Source organism: Anolis sagrei, chromosome 1, assembly GCF_037176765.1.
Source record: "Anolis sagrei isolate rAnoSag1 chromosome 1, rAnoSag1.mat, whole genome shotgun sequence".
Lineage (NCBI taxonomy): Eukaryota > Metazoa > Chordata > Lepidosauria > Squamata > Dactyloidae > Anolis > Anolis sagrei.
In genome coordinates this window covers 184,232,078-184,253,412 of record NC_090021.1, presented here as the reverse complement: position 1 = coordinate 184,253,412, position 21,335 = coordinate 184,232,078, and the positions used below count along the sequence as shown (strand labels likewise).

Sequence of the window (21,335 nt, the reverse complement as noted above, 5' to 3'; positions counted from 1 at the left end):
TAGATATCATAATCTGAGAAATTAGTAATTTATAGTTAAAACTCATCTGGTGGCTTGTTATTCAGGAGGAGGAAACGTGTTAAGTTGTTCTTTTACATACATTTTCAAAATGTGTGATGTTTCAGAGATAGTAACTTTGCCTTCTACTGAAAATCTTGTGAACTAATTAACAAAAAAAATCTCAAGCACTTCCACAGAAGCATCACACATTTTTATGTACAAGAAATATATAGAAGTATTTGAAATGAATATAAATATTTCAGGATATTTTATATCTGAGCAGTCAAACTGTGTATACAAGACAGAAGAACAGGTCTGAAATATCTAACAGTGTTTTCACATTGTGTATGCATTTGCTCAAATAGTATTAATGCTTGACCTTGTATCCTGAATCCAGTGTTACTGGATTATGAAATAGAAGCACTTGTAGCAGTTCGGTTTAGGGGAAATACTAAACTATTTCAGTTACTTTGATTTATAAGCCAATGCCAGGCTTGAAATTGAATTTAGTTACAATAAGTATACTTTTATGACATTTTAGAGCTGCACTGTTGAAATAAAATATAAAAATCAGAATTTTATTGTAAGGAAGCTTCCTGAAACTGTTTCTACTTATATGGCACTTTAAAAAGATTTATAGTGGCTAAAACTCATCCACCTTCACCAAAAAGAGGTGGTTTGGTTGAAACTACAATAAAATAGCTAGGACTGCTCTACTGAACTATATTGGTTGAAAACCGTAACATGGTAAAGCAACCAGTGACAAGGAAATATTTTTACTATGTTGGATTATGCATAATCCAGCTAAATTAAGTGCCATTAGGCATCTCTTTAATAATCACATTAAAATCAATAACATGGCAGTTTTCTTTTGTTAAAGCTATTATGCAGCATTGCATCATTCCATCTAATAACTCATGAAAATATAATAATCAGAAGCTTATGCAAACACTTCATAGATACATAATATAATAATTTTTTTCTTGAATTTGCAAGTGTGTCAAGCAACCCCAAGCAATTTATTATATCATGCAAGGATATACTATGCAAGGAAAATCTACTGGCCTGTGCTGGTACATAGTCCCCAATATAGTTGATTGGAACAAGGGTTTGCAGATTAGACACAGAGTGTCTTTGCTCTAATACCTGTTAATGATGCAATGCAATGAAATTACAATAACTCTCGAAAAGTGTGGGTTTGTAAGCCTATCTGTTTCACTATATTAGTACTGAATTAGGATTGCAACCTTTTCTTTAGAGGTTCCTCATCCTTAATGGGAGAAACCTTAGAGGGAGAAACCGTGGAGGCCGTGACAGACTTTGTATTTCTAGGTGCAAAGATTACTGCAGATGCAGACTGTAGCCAGGAAATCAGAAGACGCTTACTTCTTGGGAGGAGAGCAATGTCCAGTCTCGATAAAATAGTGAAGAGTAGAGACATCAGACTGACAACAAAGATCCGCCTAGTCAAAGCCATGGTATTCCCTGTAGTCACCTACGGATGTGAGAGCTGGACCTTAGGGAAGGCTGAGCGAAGGAAGACAGATGCTTTTGAGCTGTGGTGTTGGAGGAAAGTGCTGAGAGTGCCTTGGACTGCGAGAAGATCCAACCAGTCCATCCTCCAGGAAATAAAGCCCGACTGCTCACTGGAGGGAAAGATACTAGAGACAAAGTTGAAGTACTTTGGCCACATCATGAGGAGACAGGAAAGCCTAGAGAAGACAATTATGCTGGGGAAAGTGGAAGGCAAAAGGAAGAGGGGCCGACCAAGGGCAAGATGGATGGATGGCATCCTTGAAGTGACTGGACTGACCTTGAGGGAGCTGGGGGTGGTAACGGCCGACAGGGAGCTCTGGCGTAGGCTGGTCCATGAGGTCACGAAGAGTCGGAGACGACTGAACGAATGAACAACAACAACAACATCCTTAATACAACATTACAGGCTTGCAGAACAAGGTCATCTCTGCTCTTGAAGGTTGCTGGTAAAAATGAAAGCTAATTTCGTAGCAAGCTGTTTTTGAAGACTTTACCAAAATGCATATACTACATATTTGGAACAAAAAGAATTAGAGGTGTTTTAAAAATGCAGAAGAAATGAATTTTTGTTTTAAGAAATATATATTCTGACAAAAATCATTAAATGAGAAAACCAGGAAAAACATCTTTAAGTGAATTTCCCACAAGCAAGTGTGTGTGTTTTTCTTGATGATTCTGGAGAAAATTCATGAGTATTTACTGGAATGTAAAATAGTAACTTCTGTCCTGCAGTAAAAAGCAAGCTTTTGTTTTCTTGTGTTTAATTGTTCTATTTTATTTTATTTTATTTATTAAAATAATTCAAACCACTACATATACCAAAAAGATCTCAGGGTGGCTTTCACATAAAATGAAACGTAAACAAGATAAAAACAATAAAACAATTTAAGCACACTAAAATGTATTAGACATAAAAAGTTATAGCATATTTAAAAGATTCAAAAAATATAAAACTGTATTAGTATTCAATTAATGAGCCTCAAAGGCCTTATGAACAACTACAAGGGTTGAATGAAAAGTAATGCCTCCAGCTTCTTAACTCCTCAAATGATGGCAGTACTGGTATGTGGCAGGTACTGGCTTGTTCAGTAGACTTACCTCTACAGTTCCATTTTAGCAGGAAGCCTTAGCATTGAATGGTTGTGTTGTTAAAGTTTGAAGTATGGAACCCTGTGCAAATGGTTGGTCAATGCGACTTAAGCAATGTGCAGTCATTGAATTCTTGACAGCAGACAGTGTCATCCCAAAGGAGATTAATTAGACAATGCAAGCTGTTTATGGTGATTGTGTTGACGTGAGTACTGTGCATTGTTGGGTGAGCAAGTTTAAAGATGTTGAGGTGGGAACATCTGACTTACTTGACAAACAAAGTGTTGGGCGTTCTGTGACAGCAACCATCGAGTTTCACAAGCAAAAGGTTGAAAGACTGATTCAGGACGATCATTGTGTCACTCGGAGAGAAAATTCAAGCATAATTGGCATTTCACAAGAATGTGAGCATTATTGCTTTGCTTGGCTATCAGAAGATCAGTGCACGATGGGTACCCAGGATGAGAGAACTGTGAGACGCTGGTTGTGGAAACAGAGTGTTGACTTCTTCCGTGACAGCTTCAGAAAACTTGTTCATCATTTGCAGAAATGTATCCAATTGTCTGGTGCTTATGTAGAAAAATGAATAGTGGTAGTTAAAGAGCACATTCTAAGGATTATTTCTGCATTTGATTTATTAAAATATTCACATCCAAACCCAAGTAATGAAGGTGGAGGTATTACTTTTCATTCAATCCTCATAGGTTTTCACTTGACACATAAATGAGATCAATGTTAGTGCCAATTGGGCCTCCAAGAAGAGGACTTTCCATAACTGAGGTGCCACAGCTGAGAAGCCCTTCTGCTCTCTTGGAACAGTATATTGACTTCACTGGTGGTACAAAGAAAGAGAGCTGCCAGATTGCAGTCCTTGATCATGCACATATAGGGAGAGGTTCCCCACAAATACTGAGATTGAAAGCTATTTTAACTGTCACCACAAGCATCATGAAGTCAATCTGGAAGCATGCTGGCAAGCAGTGCAGTTCTTTTTAGACTGATGTTATAAATTGTTTATATAGAATTCCAGTGAGTTGGGTTGCTGCATTTTGTAGTAACTGCCACTTCCAAGTGTTCTTCAAGGTCAGTTCCTTACAGAGCATATTGCAGTTGTCTAATTCAGGATTGCCAGCACATGAACTATTTTGTGGCGTGGTTACCTCTGTTCAGGAAAGACAATAGATGGTGCACTAGTTGAAACTTGTATCAAGCACACATGGGCCTCCAGTGATAGGGGGATCTAAAATATTTCCAAGCTATGTACCTATTTCTTCAGAAGGAGTGCAAACCTATCTAGGACAGGATGTTTGCCAATCCTTGGGCCTCAGAACCACCAATCCACAAAGCCTCTTATTGGGCTCCAGCTTCAGTTTATCAACCCTCATTCAGCCCATTACAGCACCCAAGCACTAGTTCTCCTGAATAGGCCCAGATGACTCCAGTGACAGGGAGAAATAGAACTTAGTTATTATCCTATTGTTGGGCAGATTAAAAATAATCTAGTTTTAGGACGATTGAACAACCAATTCTCATCAGATGTTTGAGGTCCTCCCTGCTTTAGGGGATTTTCTGGCTGATGGGTGAAAAATCTATCGAGATCTTGGTCTAACTGTGAATAGTGAATTAAAAAGGGTTTCCAATTCCATCACTCCTAAATGCTCAATTTAGTGCTGTTGAATCCCTTAATTTATCCTGGTTTACAGAAGATCAGAATGAAACTGGCAGGAGCTAGAGTGCATGTAGCATAGGTGATTGGAAATCAGCAAAGACTCTTCATTATGCAGCGAGTCAGGCAAAATAAAAAAGCATATTACACTATTAGGATTGGGTTCTCAACTTCTCGCCCATTAGGATGATGTATAATATCACAAAAGATTACCACCTCACTGCCTCATAGGAAACCTGCTACAAAACAGGAGCTTTTTTATTGAGTTCCAGGGCCAGAGAAGCAGATGGCGAAAACAGAAGAATGGCCTGCCTCAGGAGTGGCAGGCGGCACGAAAGGAGCGGAAATAAATAAATAAAGAGGAAGGAGGTTTGCAGACCCGATTGTCATCCTTGTGACCCATCGATGGTCTGCAGCCCACAAGTTAAAACCACTGTTCTAAGTGATGAGCAATCTTTTGAATATGGCCTCAGTAAAATCACCTCACTTTTTGTGTCTGTGACAATTGGGTTTAGAAAAATTTGGCTTGTAGAAACAAGGATTGGAGATTACTTTTTCCCAGGAGTGAATTTCCCTTTTGAGGGGTAGATTTATCTCACTTCCTATTGTCTCATCCCCAGTCTTAACTATGAGTCATTGGTAAGTTGGATGTTTGTAACTCAGGCACTTCCTTAATATACTTTAGGGTATCTAGATAATCCATTTTTGAGAGTGCCCTCTCCTGGAGTATAATATCACATGGTGACCCTCCTCTCTTTAGGCATAAATCAGAGAAGAAACGGGCAGACTGCTTGCAGGATGGTACATGATAACCTAATGATGAAATCTGTTTAATCTACATCCTTATTTGCAAGTATTTTCAAATGCGGTATTGTAGCACTTATCAACTGCCATCAAGTTAGAAAAGCAGGAGAAAAGATGGTTTCACAACTAAGTATCAAAATAATGTTAAAGGAAAAGATTTTCATCTCTAGAGTTTATAGGAAAATCAATAAGCTAAACGTGTGTGATAACACAGCTGTTCTGAATAATAGTGTGATGGATAGATTACTAAGCAATTTCCCAGTAATGGTAATTGAGCTGGTAGTGTGAACAATAAGGTGACCTCTGGCAGACTGAAGAGGAGCATCCAGAATCAAATGACATCTAGGCAATTTGAAAATGCAATTTGATGCAAAGACATAAAGGTGCTGTGTGACTAAATTGTGATAAGAAGTGCTTTTATGTATGGGGAAAGTGTGTACTCTTCAGCTCAGGATAATGAACTAGGTTTGCTGCATATAGGAAGAATTGTGAAGCACTGGAATCAATACACACAAGTTAGGGACTCAACAGCGAGTGAACAGACCAGTAAGGAACTGAATCATAGAATCATAGAGTTGGAAGAGAGCTCGTGGACCATCCATTTCAACCCCCTGCCAAGAAGCACGAAAAATCACATTCAAAGCACCCCTGACAGATGGCCATCCAGCCTCTGTTTAAAATCCTCCAAAGAAGTATCCTCCACCACACTCCAGGGCAGAGAGTTCCACTGCTGAACATCTCTCACAGTCAGGAAGTTCTTCCTAACGTTCAGATGGAATCTCCTTTCTTGTATTTTGAAGCCATTGTTCCACGTCCTAGTTTCCAGGGCAGCAGAAAACAAGCTTGCTCCTTCCTCCCTATGACTTCCTCTCAGATATTTATACATGGCTATCATGTCTCCTCTCATCCTTCTCTTCTTCAGGCTAAACATGCCCAGTTCTTTAAGCTGCTCCTCATAGGGCTTATTTTCCAGACCCTTAATCATTTTAGTCGCCCTCCTCTGGACACATTCCAACTTGTCAATATCTCCTTTCAGTTGTGATGCCCAGAATTGGACACGGTATTCCAGATGTGGTCTAACCAAGGCAGAATAGAGGGGTGGCATGACTTTCCTGGATCTAGACACTATACTCCTATTGATGCAGGCCAAAATCCCATTGGCTTTTTTTGGCGTCGCATCACATCGTTGGCTCATGTTTAACTTGTCCACGAGGACTCCATAATCTTTTTCACACACACTGCTCTCAAGCCAGGCGTCCCCCATTTTGTATCTTTGCATTTCATTTTTTTCTGCCTAAGTGGAGTATCTTGCATTTGTCACCGTTGAACTTCATTTTGTAAGTTTTGGCCCATCTCTCTAATCTGCCAAGATCGTTTTGAATCCTGCTCCTGTCCTCTGGCTATCCCTCCCAATTTGGTGTCATCTGCAAACTTGATGATCATGCCTTCTAACCCTTCATCTAAGTCATTAATAAAGATGTTGAACAGGACCGGGCCCAGGACGGAACCCTGCTGATGGCACTTCGGTCATCACTTCTTCTCCAGGATGAAGAAGCAGCACTGGTGAGCACCCCCTGGGTTCGTCTGCTTAATCAATTACAGATCCACCTAACCATAGTTTTGCCTAGCCCACATTGAACTAGTTGGAGCTCCCAGTGGTGCAGTGGATTAAACCCCTGTGCCGGCAGGACTGAAGACCGACAGGTCGCAGGTTTGAATCCGGGGAGAGGCGGATGAGCTCCCTCTATCGACTCCAGCTCCTCATGCGGGGACATGAGAGAAGCCTCCCACAAGGATGATAAAAACATCAAATCATCCGGGTGTCCCCTGGGCAACGTTCTTGAAGACAGCCAATTCTCTCACACCAGAAGCGACTTGCAGTTTCTCAAGTCGCTTCTGACACGACAAAAAAAAATTGTTTGCCAGAATGTCATGGGGGACCTTTTCGAAAGCCTTACTGAAATCCAGATACGCTTCATCCACAGCATTCCCCGCATCTACCCAGCTTATAACTCTATCGAAAAAAGAGATCAGATTAGTCTGGCATGACTTGTTTTTGATAAATCCATGTTGACTATTAGCAATGAATGCATTTGTTTCTAAGTGTTTTCAGACCACTTCCTTAACAATCTTTTCTAGAATCTTGCCTAGTATTGATGAGAGGCTCACCGGATGGTAATTGTTTGGGTCATCCTTTTTTCCCTTCTTGAAGTATGTTAATATAATTGATATTCCAACATGAACAAACAAGAGCCTGTCACGATGAGCAAAAAAGTATCCTGCAGTCCCATTGTTATTGGTTCGCATTCATAGAATGCCTATGTTATTACAAATGGCAAAAAGAATAAGGATTATCAGTACTGTAGAATCAATGAACAGTAGAGTCACTTTAATTTATCCAACATAAATAGGCCAGCAGAACGTTGGATAAGCAAAAATGTTGGATAATAAGGAGGGATTAAGGAATAGTCTATTAAATGTCAAATTACATTATGATTTTACAAATTAAGCACCAAAACATCAAGTTTTACAACAAATTGACAAAAAAAGCAGTTCAATACACAGTAACATTATGTAGTAATTACTGTATTTATGAATTTAGCACCAAAACATCACAATGTATTGAAACAGCTGTGGATCCTGGTGGGAGGCAGACTGTGTTGGATAAGACAGAAAGTTGGATGAGCGAAGGTTGGATAAGTGAGACTACTGTAGTTTGACGTCACTTTAACTGACATATCTCAATGCTATTGAATGATAGGAGTTTTACAATTTCTTTACACATAGATGGGAAAGTCTAGGGAAAAAAACCTGGAAAAATGGGGGGGGGGAACAGTTTTTGGTGCCCCCCCCCTTCCAATTTTCCCAGGTTTGTTTTCTCTCATCCCCCCCACTGCCCAATTTTTCTGTTTTTTCCCCCCAAGCCTTCTCATCACTATTTCTACCAAAGAGTGCTGGTGCCTCACCAATCTACAAATCCCACGATTCCATAGTATTGAGCTATGGCAGTTAAGGTGATATTAATTCTACAGTGTAGATGTCCCCTAGCCATTAGCACAATGGAGACTTTGTCATAATGTATCCTGAAATTTCCAGGGAATAACATTTTAGGATCCTTTTATTTTCCCAGTCAAAAAAATCAGAAGCAGAAAGTTGGGAAAGAACTGCTGCTTTCTACATACATTTTTTTCTCATTTGAGAACTGACTTCATGGTTTCAGTCTTTGAAAACTAGCATTTTGGATAAAATGCTGTTTTCCATGCAAACTTTTGCAAATGAGTTCTAAAGTAGGCTTCAAAAACTGTGTTATGAAGACTTTCTTGCAGCAGGAAGAAAATTTCAAAAATTATTTCTTGCTTTCTTAGAGACGACAATTAATGAAATAATGCATCCTTAGTTTTTACAACTTTCCAACATGTTCTCATTTCTTTATAAATTGGTTGAAATGAACCTAAGCTTTTTTAAAAAAAAGGGAAAAAAGAAAAAGCCAAAAGTGGGAGAGAGCAATATTAACAGATTTGTCCCACTCTGTTCATCACAATTGGCCTTTTTTATTTTTGGCCTATCTTTCACAGTGCGCTCAGTCACTGCCTTGATAAAGAGCTGTTCTGACTGGGATTTGTACTTCATTCCACAAAGAGCTCCTTGCAGTGACCCTGACTGTAGTGAGTTGTCATGGCTCTTGTTTTACCGGATTATTGGATTTTTAGATTTAGCCTATAAAGGATCGTGCCTGTTTCTATACTTTATGTTTTTGCATTTAAGATGAGGGCAACTATTGTTTTAGTTCTCACCTGACTTTACAGTGCTATGTGCTCAAATATGATTGGTTGTACAGTGCATAGTTGTTGTTTTTTTTGGTCGTCTCAGGAGCAAACTGAGAAACTGCAAGTCGCTTCTGGTGTGAGAGAATTGGCCGTCTGCAAGGACGTTGCCCAGGGGACACCCGGATGATTCTGCTGCCCTGGAGACTGATGTTTTTATTATCCTTGTGGGAGGCTTCTCTCATGTCCCCACATGAGGAGCTGGAGTTGATAGAGGGAGCTCATCCACCTCTCCCAGGATTCGAACCTGCGACCTGTCGGTCTTCAGTCCTGCCGGCACAGGGGTTTAACCCACTGCGCCACCAGGGGCTCTAGTGCATAGTTAAAGCAGTGGTATTCCCCATAGTCACCTACAGATGTGAGAGCTGAACCATAGGGAAGGCTGAGTGAAGGAAGATAGATGCTTTTGAAATGTGGTGTTGGAGGAAAGTTCTGAGAGTGCCTTGGACTGCAAGAAGATCCAACCAGTCCATACTTCAGGAAAGAAAGCCCGACTGCTCATTGAAGGGAAGGATGTTAGAAGCAAAGTTGAAGTACTTTGGCCACATCATGAGAAGAAAGGAAAGCTTAGAGAAGACAATGATGCTGGGGAAAATGGAAGGAAAAAGGAAGATGGGCCGGCCAAGGGCAAGATGGATGGATGGGATTCTTGAAGTGACTGGCTTGACTCTGAAGGAGCTGGGGGAGGTGATGGCCAACAAGCGAGCTCTGGCGTGGGCTGGTCCATGAGGTCATGAAGAGTCGGAAACGACTGAACAAATGAACAACAACAACAAACAGTGCTATTATGATAATTCAGTACTGATTATCTGAATAACACAGATTTTAAAAAATGTGCCACGAAGACTGCCAAAAGCTACCAGAAAATAGAATCAAAAGAGCAGAAGGTTGTGAAATATAAGGTTTTAAGGAGTCCCTGGGAGGACATTTGTTCTTATTTGTTCACACTGAAAATGTCCATTAAGAACATTCAGTTTCACACCCATTCATACTTACATCTTTTGCTGCTCATCTTCCCAAACAGCAATGTTTTTAAAGAAATCTTCTTTAGAGTTTGTTTGAAAAAGATCAGGCAAAAACACTGTTCAACCAAATATTGAAATGGAATGGGATGTTTTTAAATACTGCCTTATGTTTTTTATAAAAAAAACAGAAAATAAAACTTGAACACTGAACACATTTGCTGGGGATTCTGGAAGCTGTAGTCCAAAATAATTCCTAAAATCTCTGATAAAGCATAACACAATGTATAGAAAATACTTTATTTTCTCATAGCAACATTGGCAGAGTTAAGGTTTGTTTGGTTTTTTTAAAAAAATGCATCACTAAGCTTCATCATATTGTGACTTAGAAAAGCTGTTAGTTGCTTGAAAGATGCAATGTATATCTATTGGTTGAAAAGTATGGAGAACACAGTATTCTATTATGGCTTCAGTACTATATAAACACTAATTCTATTGTTTAAATCACATTTGAGGCAGTGAGATGTAAACAGCTATTTCAGAATAGGACTGCATTATATATTCTCACATACCGATCAAAACAGTGACTTGAAAATCATTTCTAATGCTTTGCTAAAATGCACTGGGTAGTAACATTCCTATATTCTTGTCTGAAGATAAAATATCTCATAAAAAATTACAGGAATCTGAGCCAACTATTTTATGAGAAGAGATGGCTGTTGTAGTCGTTTTTTTCTAAGACAGAAATAGACTAAGCCCATGACTGCAATATATTTTTATTTGAAACAGTAGTAAGAAATGTGTGTGTGTGCATGCACACTTACATTTTGCTTCAATTATTTGTGGTAGGATTGATGTTTTGCTTAATCTAACCCATTGATTTTCAATAACAGTTGGGATAGTTGGTCAATGATGAGTTTACTGTGTTTTTTCAATTTGTATTTTATACAATGATTATGTGTTTTAGCTATGTTGTAATCTTCCTTGAGCCATGAGGAGAAGCAAGTCAGAAATAAAATTATTACTATTACTATTACTGGCTCTAGTTTTAATAATAAAACACATATATTTTGTCCATATTGAAAAATAGCTGACATATGGTCCCACAAAGTAATGCCAATCTATGCGGATTTATTTCTCTGGTGCTGAAAGTGTGTGTCTTGTTCAAGATCACCTAGTGGGTTTCCATGGCTGAACAGGGATTGAGATCTTCATATCCATTGTTGTAGTGTAGAACAGGCACGGGAAAACCTTTTTGCTCTGAGGCCACCATATAGGCCCAGCTACAAAGGCTGGGCTGAGAGGGAGTGTGGGTGGGGCCAGAAGAGGCTGGGTCATGGTCTGGAAGGCGTGGGGCTGGAAGGAGTGGAGCCAGTCTGTAAGGGTGGGGCTGGGGCCTTGGAGGGGCTGGGGCTGGTGTGAGAAAATTGCCTGCCTGCAAGGACGTTGCCCAGGGGACGCTCATATGTTTTGATGTTTTACCATTCTTGTGGGAGGCTTCTCTCATGCTTCCCCCCCCCCATAGACAAACGCACCACTGCCACTTGACAACGACGTGTTTCTCTCCCCAGCTCTTCTCCAGGACCCAGGAAGGCAGCAGCCCACCTTCCTCAGGCTCAGAGGAGGGAGACAAACACACCACTGCCGAGTGCTCTCCAGAGAGCACTTGGTAGAGATATTTCTCTGCCTTGGCCCTCCTTTCAGTGTGGGGATGTGGTGGGCCACCATGTCTGCATACTGAAGGGCGGCAAAGCAGACGGGAGCTGGCACAAAGAGCCAAAAGACCACATCCAGCCTGGTGTAAAACCACTACACCACTCTCTCTCTCTTGTGATTATGTATTTCCCTTATTTTGAAAATTCCTAGGCAGGAGTTTATGGATTAGACCCATTAATCCATGCCTGCAGATGCTTTGGATTTTGGAACTGTAGTGGAAGCACAATTGTTTCAGATTGTTCACACTAGTATTTTATTCAGAATTAGGGGTTGGGTTTGTATATATCAGTCATTCCCAAACTATGGCCTTCCAGGTTCTTGGGACTTTGGCTCCCAGAATTCCTGATTATTGACCAAGGCCGCTGAGGCCTCTGGGAGTTGAAATCCAAAACACCCAGAATACCACAATTTGGGAACCACCATATATATGTTGCAGATTGCTGCCTTGGTATTGCATTAATTGATTGGAGGTGCTATCATTGAGACACCCCCCCCCCCAACTCTTTAAAAACAGTGTGTTTTAAAATAGAAATACCAAAAAAAAAGTTGGAGAAAGTTGAAAGTGACACTTTAAAAACCGGGGGACAATCTGCCTGGAGAATTGAAAGAGGAGTAAGATTGATAACGCAGTCAACATTCACTTAGCTGATAAGTACATCTGTCAAAAGGAGTACAGGCATTGGGGAAGCCAAGATTTACTGCAGGAGAGAGAACTGTAATAAGTTCGCTCTTTAAAAGGAAGGAAATAAGGGGGAGTACCTTTTATACAATTTGACACTGTCTAAAAGCAACCTGTCCATGCTTGAGGGCTATTTTCCTTCATTAAGTAGAAGGAATCTAAGTGCCACAGATTTTGCCCCCAGTTGTCAGGATGCTGGAAAACTCTGTGGTTGTCATTTTTAAATAACATAGAGTATTCTAAATTCCGAGAATGAGGAGAGACTGCTAAATCAGGAGGGTTAAATGTTTTTTTTTATAACTTCTAAATTGTTTAAATTGCATCTGTCCAAAAGAAGAACATTGTAGGACAGAACTAAAGTATAATGCCTCACTTCCGTTGGCTGTTTTCCTATATGAAGAGTTCTGTGTTTTTTTCTTTTGTGGGAGAACATGAATTAAAATTTCTCCTGTACATACAGAAAAGTGTAACAATTGTAACATATGAAGTGAAACTTGTAAGATTACATCCCACTCCCTGTATTTCTCTCGTCCAATACACATATACCTGTACATAAAAATTCAGACTTTTTGTGATCATTAGCATATAGTACTATAAAGTAGGATTTCATAGAGATTTAAGCCACTGGCTTCTAGGCACAGCCAGTGATCCCTTTCCTTGAGATATCATATTTGATTGCAGTAACCTATGCCTTGATTTGGATTACAATAACACTCGCTATGTGGAACTGCAGCAAGTGTTCAAAATCTTCTTCAGGTCCAAAACACTGCAAATAGATTTCTAACGGCAGCTGGCAATAGGCATCATATAAATCGATTGCTGAAACAGCTTTGCTGGCAACTGGTCAGTTTCTGAGGAGAATGTTGCCACTGGTGTGAGAAAATTGGCCGTCTGCAAGGACGTTGCCCAGGGTATGCCCAGATGATTTGATGTTTTACCATCCTTATGGGAGGCTTCTCTCACGTCCTCACATAGGGAGCTGGAGCTGACAGAGGGAGCTCATCCATGCTCTCCCTGGATTCAAACCTCTGGCCTGTCGGTCTTCAGTCCTGCTGGCACAAGGGTTTAACCCACTGTGCCACCAGGGGCTCCTAGTGTGCTGGTTATGACCTATAAAACCCTCTAGATCCAGACTCTGTGAAAGAGTGCATCTGCCTATATGAATCTGGTGGAATTTTAAGATCTTCAGGGAAGGGATTTCTGTTGTGCTCACCACCACAAAGGAACAGCAATGAGGACTCTGTAGAAAGCATTCTTAATGTCTGCTCCCATGCTATGAAATTTTTTTCAAGATAGACTTGGCTAGCTCTCTCCTTGCTATCTTTTCACCTTTTTTCAGCAAGCCTCAAGCTTTTAACTAGTATTGCCATAAGTGTTCTGACCTTTGGTGTTTTATTGTGCTTTTAACAGTTCTAAATCAATGTTTTAGGTGGATTGTGTTTAATTTTTTAATGTATTTCAAACAATTTCAGCTATATACTTTAATGCATAAATAAATAATCTGTGATGAAATTTCATGTTTAATAGCAAGTAGACTTGTGTGCTTTCATTTCATTTCATTTCCTCCATTTCCTTTGGTACTTTCAATACATCGGGAGCACATAATGGTAAGGGACCTCCCGGTACAAAATCCCACCCACAACAAAAGCAAGGGGGAGCCAATCTTGGCTCCTTCTCTGCTTTTTGCCATCACAGTTTAGTCTTTTTTTAATTAATCCTCAGCAAACAAAAAGAAAACCCTCATTCCCTGAAAACTACTACCAGTTACCTCTCATCTAGAGAAGAAAGTAGCAACAGCTGTCAGGAAGCATTAAACCCAAAACAGAAAGGAGATTGAAGAATGCCAGGAAAAAAGAGGATTTTAAAAAAGAAGCCCAGGGAGGATAGTTCCAGGAAGTCATTGCTGGAAGTGGGAAGACTCCTTAAAATGTCTTGGAAAGAGTGTGTGACTGCTTGCATGGTGCAGGCCCAGGAGAGAAAGTGTGAGCACCTTCCTGCAGCACCTTTTCCCTAGAGTAGAAACAGGTTTAAGAACAAGAAGCCTCCTTAAAATGCAAGCATCTGCCTGCAGCCAAGTGCCTCTCCTCTAAAATAGAAACATGTAAAAAGCCTCCTTAAAGTGTGTGTGTCTGCCTGCAGCACCTGTCCTTTATAGTAAGGAACAGCTTTAAGAAATGTCCTCCTTTAAATGCCTTGGAAAGAGTGCATGTGACATGCAGGCCCAGGAGGGGAATCATGCATGCTGGCCTACAGTGGCTCTCCTCTAGAGTAGAAACAGATCAATTGCCTAAAATGATGGGAAGGGGAGTCTGGGAAGCCCCCCTTCCCCATAATGGGTCAAAAACCAGATCTTTCAGCACCCCAGAGCAAAAACAAATACTTGCCTTCCCAAATTTGGGAGGCTCCCAAAAACCGGATCATTACCCCCACCGAAAGCCGGGACACCAAAACAGACCAAGGTTTATCCAGATTGCACATGCCTAATAGCAAATATTCTGTATTAAAATTCATTCTACTGTTCATATATATTTTGTGAAATGAAGAGAAATTAGTTTTGGGACTTACTTGAGTTCTTGGATTCCAAGGTCTTTTCGGCCCACTCACTAGTATTCACATGATCAGAGAGCAAACTTACTTCACACAGGTAATATTTCATAACATGACAAAGTGACTTTAATCCACAATAATGCTATTGCTTATAAAGTTTCTCACAGTTTCTTGCTTTAATTGTGAGTGAAACAAGTCTTGTTAACAGGCAGTGATTAAAGACATTAAAAGCCATTGTGAAATCTGATGAATAATTTTGTAGAAAAGGAATTTAAAAAGAGAAAAACCCTGCACTGCTCTCTACTGGAAAAGAAAGATTTCTATAAAGTTCTTGTATCTTTTAAAACTCTTGTTTAGTCATCCAAACTAAACAAGATTTCCAATCTTTGTGGTGGAGCAAGAAAGTACACAAAACATTTTTAGAAACTAACTTCATTTTTTTCCATTTATGAGCATAAACAAAGTAAAAAAAAGTCAACATCCTTTTGCATAGTCATGAATTTTAGTCTCTTGTTACAAGCACCATCTATTTGAAATGTTATGTTCTGAAATGCAGAAAAATGGTAATGCATTGAGGTGTCATAGAGAAGCAGTCATCGGTTTTGCATGAATAAATATTTTTTTCAATTTCTGTGGCTTGTGTCCTGTGTTCCAAAATCACTGAAGTTGCTGCTAACTTAAATGTTGATCTGAATGGTTTATCTTTAATGGAGAGAGGCTTTAAAAATTGTATGAACGGAATGAAAAAAGTTTTTATCCTAATCCAGTTTATAATCACAACTACTGCATGATAAATCAGTGGTTCTATAAATCACGTAGATTAAATGAATTGAAACCTAATGCTTTTCTTATGAAAATGTATTTTAATAATACAAAAAATTGGTTCAATATGTCAGGTTTGAGAATTAAAATAATGTGAAGACGTGCAGTTTTTCACTCACAATTTGATCCTGTAACTCATTGTAATGACACAATTTGTGTATAGCCTAGATCAGTGGTTCCCAACCTGTGTTCCACAGAGCCCTAGGGGCTCTGTGTGCTCTTCCCAGGAGCTCTGCGACTACTCTAGGAAAATAAAATAAATGTAGTTCTCCAGCATGATTCTATAGTCCGCTCCTGCCAGAAGTTGTATTTGAAGGTCATGGTGGATGACCTCCAAATACATGGAGAAGTGTTGTCTCAAGTAAAAAATGTATTCGCGCTTTTATTTATATTCACAGTTTTTCCGGTTTTGCAGGGACCCCTGGGCCCGAACCCCCTGCGAATGTGGTGGGGCTTGAGGCTTGATGAAACCCATAACTGTGATGTTCTGTGTGAAAAGTCAATGAAAACCAATATTTCAGATGAATAGCAGAACTGTAGTTATTTAATATATTGCATAACAGTAACCTATTGTGACAAACCACTTTTCCATTATTAGAGTAAATATATGCCTCCTTTCTAATTACCTTTCATTAGGACAAGCTAATAATCTAATTTGTTATGATTATTCGAAGGAATAAAGGTGCAGAATCATTCTTCTGAGTGAATTTTGTCCTCTTTTTGCCTACAACTATTAGTTTTTTTTGCCTCTGTGTGAGAAGCAAAAGAAAATCTAGTATTGTTAATAGTTTTTTCAACAGGTGTTGAGATTTTTTGTAGTCAACAATGAGACTGTTTATAAAAAATCGTTAAATCTCCGCAGTATGTTGACCTTGGGTTAAATATCTGTGAAAGCATATGCTAATACCATTCAGATATACCGCATATGTCATGTGGTCCTTTTTCTCAATTGAAATGTGAGATGTAAAAGTAAATGTGTTCCCTGTGGTTCTGCCTTTATTGTACAATTATGAAGTTCTCATAGATCACAGTCAATTTTCTTGGTTATGAAATTCAATGGAAGTCAAGTGGAGGATTAAACGTACTGTGTGCTCATTGTTGTTCAGTGGCCCTTTGATGTGGAGAGTAGTAATTATCTCATTTATGATTATCTCATCTTTAGAAACATTCTTGCAAACACATTCCATATACTGTGCCGGCAATAAATTGTTTCTGAAGATTAAAATAATCTGCAGTAAGTAGAGGTAGTCTCATTCTCAGGGTTTCTACAAAAGCAAATGAACAACTTGTGGCCATTTAGATGTTATTAACTGCAACTCATATGTATCCAGCCTGGCATATCCAATGACGAGGGATGGTATGATAATAATAAACTTTATTTATACCTCGCCACCATCTTCCTGAAGGGACTTGGGACAGCTAACATGAGGACAAGCCCAAAAGTTACAATAAGGCAAAATAATTGCATACAACAGACAATAACATCAAATAAAATGCTAAACAATAACAAAATTATACAATAAAATGTACACAGAATCTAAAGTAGTAATAGGATTAAACACAGCAATAAAGAAAAAAAATATAAAACCCCTGGGTTAGATAGATAAAAAGAGTAGAGTATCTAGTAGGAGACAGGTGGGAAAAATAATGAGGTTAATCTTCACTGAGGGATGAAATAAAGTGCATCGAAAGGATAGATTTGTACTGGGACGGACAAGGTATGGGGATTTGTTGTTCATTCCCTAAAAGCACACCAGAAAAGCCAAGTCTTTAGACTTTTCCTAAAAACTACTAGGGTGAGTGCTTGCCTGATCTCCCTGGGTAGCGAGTTCCAGAGCCGGGGGGCCACCATGGAGAAGGCCCTAACCCTTGTCCCCAGAAGCCGTGCTTATGATGGAGGTGGAAAGCGAGAGGAGGGCCTCCCCCAAAGATCGAAGGGATCATGCAGGTTCATAGAAGGGCTTTGTAGGTGATAACCTGCACCTTGAATTGGGATCGGAAAATAAATGGCAGCCAATTGAGTTCCTTAAACGTGAGGGTAGACCGCTCCCTGTAATTCGCTCCAGTTAGCAGTCTGGCTGCCAGTCGCTGGACCAATTGAAGTTTCCGGGCCATCTTCAAGGGCAGCAGCACGTAGAGTGCACTGCAATAATCCAATCTAGAGGTAACTAAGGCATGGGCCACCGTGGCCAGATCAGATTTCACGAGGTACGGTCGCAGCTAGTGCACAAGTTTTAGTTGTGTGAAGACCCTCTCAGCCTCTCCAAACACCTGAGCATCAAGCGTCAATGCTGAATCCAGGAGGACCCCCAGACAGCGGACCTGTGTCTTCAAGGGGAGTGGAATCCCATCAAGTATCTGGTGGGCTACATGTTGTTTGACCCCTGATCTAAAAATAGAAATGTTTTCATCAATTTAGAGACTTACTATTTATATAAAATATAGAAGACACAGTAGTATAGCACAATCCAAACATCCTACCTTTTTCTCCTGAGCAAATGCAGTAGTGCTGACCGGTATTTGTAGCAACTCAAGCACCACTCTTCTTGCACTGTAATCCATTATGCAGCCAGTGGATGCAGCAGATGATTTGATTGCATCTACAATGTAGAATTAATGCAATATGAAAGTATTTTAACTTTCATGGCTCAATGTCATTTTCAAAGGTCTTGAGCCTTCTCTGCCAAAGAGTGCATTTGTTGTTTAATTGTTCAGCCACTTCTGACTTTGTAACCTCGTCGACCAGCCCATGCCAGAACTCTCCATCAGCCATCACTACCCCCAGCTCCTTCATGGTCAAGAGTGCTGGTGCCTCACTAAACTACAAATCCCACAATTCCATAGCATTGAGCCATTGTTATTAAAGTGGTGTAAAACAACATTAATTCTACACTGGAGATGTACATTCTGTCTATAGTAGAAATTAAACAGAGCAGCAGCACAGTGTAGAAGAAACAAGTAAGTTTTAGTCTATTCTATATCATGTTACCCAAACTGTTATGCTGTGCAACAGGATGGGCACATATGATCAATGAGTGAGAAAGTGTAATTATCTGTCCCGTCTCACTCCACTGCTATGAATGATAACTGTTGTTTGCAATGCTATGATTTCTTCTGAAACCACTAGACCTATAAGGCATTCTTACTATAGCATTCTCTTTAGATTGTATCTTGGTCTTGTATGTTTATGCCAGTATGAGTGGTAGAAGCCCTGGCATAACACAATGATTCAAGATGTGTGCTGACACCGAGCTTCATGTCGACACAAAAGGTTTTAATGTTGATCCGTTTGTTTTGTGGCTCTCTGCAAGTTGACAGTTCTGGAAAGATACCAGATTCCAGACACACTCTAAAATCTTTTGTAAAGTACTATAGCTGGAGATTTTTTTCCCCCTAGAATCTGGAAGCTGTGCAAAGATTTGGGGGTTTTGTCTGACTTTTTGAAAAATATCACCCTACAGAGATTTTTCTTCTTTATGTTCTCTGTGACACCACAAATAAATCATCTGTGCCCATGCAGTGCACCACTCATACATTTCAGGAGCCATGCAGTATGCATTTTGGCTGCATCGCCACCCATCTCCTGACCAGCACATTTCCCACTTAAAGCCTCCTGTCTGCTGCTGCAGCGTCATAATTAGGAAATGATCTGGAGTGTTCATTCTGAATCATTTCTACCTTTAATTGATGTCTTCAGATTGATTTTTCCCCTTGTTCATTGTGTTTTGGCTTGGTTATTTGGCCTGGCTTTTCCTTATTATGTTGGACTCAGACTGCTTTGGCACATCCCTTGGTTTATGGTTCAGCATTGCTATTGATTGGCTATTCGAGGCCATGCTTATGCCCTCCTTCACATCTTTCAAAAAGCTTATTTCTTGTGGGGCCAAAATCTGTTTGAGAGAGGAGTGCTATGTGAGATGGTCTTAAAGCTAACCTTAAAAACCATGGCATATGCACTGTGGACTGGGAAGCCCTGCCCCTCAAGTGTTCTAACTGGAGGTTAGCTGTTAGCAATAGTGCTGTGGAATTCAAAGAGGGCAGAAGGGAGAATGTGTCAAGAGGAAGTTGCTTCAAACCAACCCTAACCAGGACCTCCTTCCATCTAGAAATCAGTGTCTTCACTGCAAAAGAGCATGGAGATCAAGAATAGATAAGTCTGTACAATCACCTACATACCCACCACCAGGACCATACACTTTGAAGGCAATCATACTTGGCCGCAAGAGATAGACTATGATGTTATGTGAGAGTGTGCAGTCATTGTAAGTCATTTATTCCACAATATCACCATGGTCATTGTGAGATTAAAATTAGGAAAATGCATCAAAAACAGGTGTCTGAACCGTGAAAAATAGCCACTAGGATGCCTCCTCTGTTGGTGTCTCTTTTTGCATGCTTCAGCAGCATCATGTGCATTGTTGGTACTTTGTCAGTCTCATGTACACATTGAAACACTAAAACAATACCTCCTTGAAACAGATACTAGATCTACAAAACCTAGAAAGACCTTTGAGTGGACTGCATCCAAATCATTGACTCAGTCCTGAGTGCCTTCCATTCCATAAAAGACCCTTGATATGGTTATGGAATCTGAACAGCCTGTGCAGAAGAACCACAAAAAAAATAAGAGGCCAAGGATCCATAATCTTCACAGCAGTACTCAAGACAGTTGCTGTTCAATTGGCTGGTGTCACTGGGAATCAAGTGAGCACTCATGGAAGATGGACATTCATCAGGAGATGTGAATGGCATTTTCATTGTACAGACTCAGGAACAGTAGTTGGTAGTGTTTTGGAAAGCAAGCTCTTGAAATCTTCTCCAAAGGCTGTGGTTGCATGTACTCCACCTGAACAACTTTTGATGTACCTGATGTGTCATATCCTCTTGGGGACCTTCCTCTCCCTTTGGTTCCATTGCCACAGAGCAATGTTGATGGCAGCATTCTCCTTGAGAGACATCCTTCTACATAAAACAAGCCCCCAGTGAAGGCTGCTTGGGGGGGGGGGGGGGCTACGCTATTCTGTGTTGCACTCCCTCGTCTTATGGTGCATAACTTGCTAGTCTCCCATTTGTGTGAGTTGCAAAGTCCACAAAGAGAGACAACAGGGTGTTTTCCCGTAACTGTGATTCTTCAAGCAGCCATTTGTGAACTCACACAACCTCATCCATCCTCCCCTTGTCCTATCTTGTCTTCCTTACATCTTTGGCTGCCACTTCAGTGCCCAGAGAACTGATGATTTAGGCAGAAAATGTCCTTATCGGGTGTGTGAAAAATGGGGGGGGGGGGGTACTACCAAAATGCATATTGTATAGCTTCAGAAGGGTTTGAGAGATGCACTGCACAGGCACACATAGCAACTTGAAGGACTACAGTTATTGGTAAGCAACCTGTTCATAGTTGCTTTGTATGAGCAACATAAACTTGTATATGATTTAATTTGCTGATAAAATTGCTCTATTTTGGATATATTTTTTCTCCCTGTCACATATCAGTGTGAGTGTGCATGTGTAAGTCTCTCTCTCTCTCTCTCTCACACACACACACACACACACACATTGTTTTGATTTGGTATGGGTATATTCAAACTGATAACTTGACAGCATGTTACAATAGGTTTGTGTTTGCTGAAGTCAAAGTTTCAGACTTCTAAAGATGTTCTGTATTCACAACATTTGGAGATTTATTTACA

At 40.1% G+C, this 21,335-nt stretch overlaps 1 protein-coding gene across 6 annotated transcripts in view; it reads left to right on the top strand.

The window, feature by feature from the left end:
• Window positions 1-21,335, top strand: part of GULP1 (GULP PTB domain containing engulfment adaptor 1) — a 214,782-nt gene that overhangs the window by 149,549 nt on the left and 43,898 nt on the right. The gene's annotated exons all lie outside the window — the stretch shown is intronic.